The sequence below is a fragment of the Elephantulus edwardii genome, unplaced genomic scaffold (assembly GCF_000299155.1).
Source record: "Elephantulus edwardii isolate Elephantulus edwardi_28Jun2011 unplaced genomic scaffold, EleEdw1.0 scaffold00571, whole genome shotgun sequence".
Taxonomy (NCBI): Eukaryota; Metazoa; Chordata; class Mammalia; order Macroscelidea; family Macroscelididae; genus Elephantulus; species Elephantulus edwardii.
Genome location: NW_006400321.1, coordinates 81028 through 81661, shown reverse-complemented (window position 1 = coordinate 81661; position 634 = coordinate 81028).

The following is a 634-nucleotide window of genomic DNA, read 5'->3' as shown; positions in this document are numbered from 1 at the left end:
TAAGAACAGAACAAGGGAACACTGCAAGGTTCAAAATTGGGAAGGGTGTACGCCAAGGATGCATCCTATCTCCGTACCTTTTCAACCTGTATGCAGAACAGATTATCCGAGAGGCTGGGCTCTATGAGGAGAAATGTGCAGTCAAGTTTAGTGGAAGATCTATCACTAATCTCTGTTATGCAGATGACACAACCCTGCTTGCTGAAACTGAGGAGAACCTGAAGCGCTTGCTGCAGAGGGTCAAGGACTGCAGCCTCCAGTATGGATTGAGGCTCAATGTCAAGAACACAAAGATTCTCACCACTGAGCCAATTGGCAGCATCAGGATGGATGGTGAAGACATTGAGATTGTTCACAGCTTTAGTTTGCTTGACTCCACAGTCAACACTCTTGGCACCAGTAGCCAGGATAATTAAAAGGTATTGCCATGGGAAAGTCTGCTGTTAGGGCTTCTCCAAAGTACTGAAGAACAATGGTGTCTCTCTGGAGACTAAGGTGCATCTGTCTGATACAGGCCATCGTCTTTACCATCACTTGTTATACGTCAGAAAGTTGGACAATGACTAAGGAGGATAGAAGGAGAATTGATGCCTTTGAGCTGTGGTGCTGGAGAAGAGTACTGAGAGTATCATGG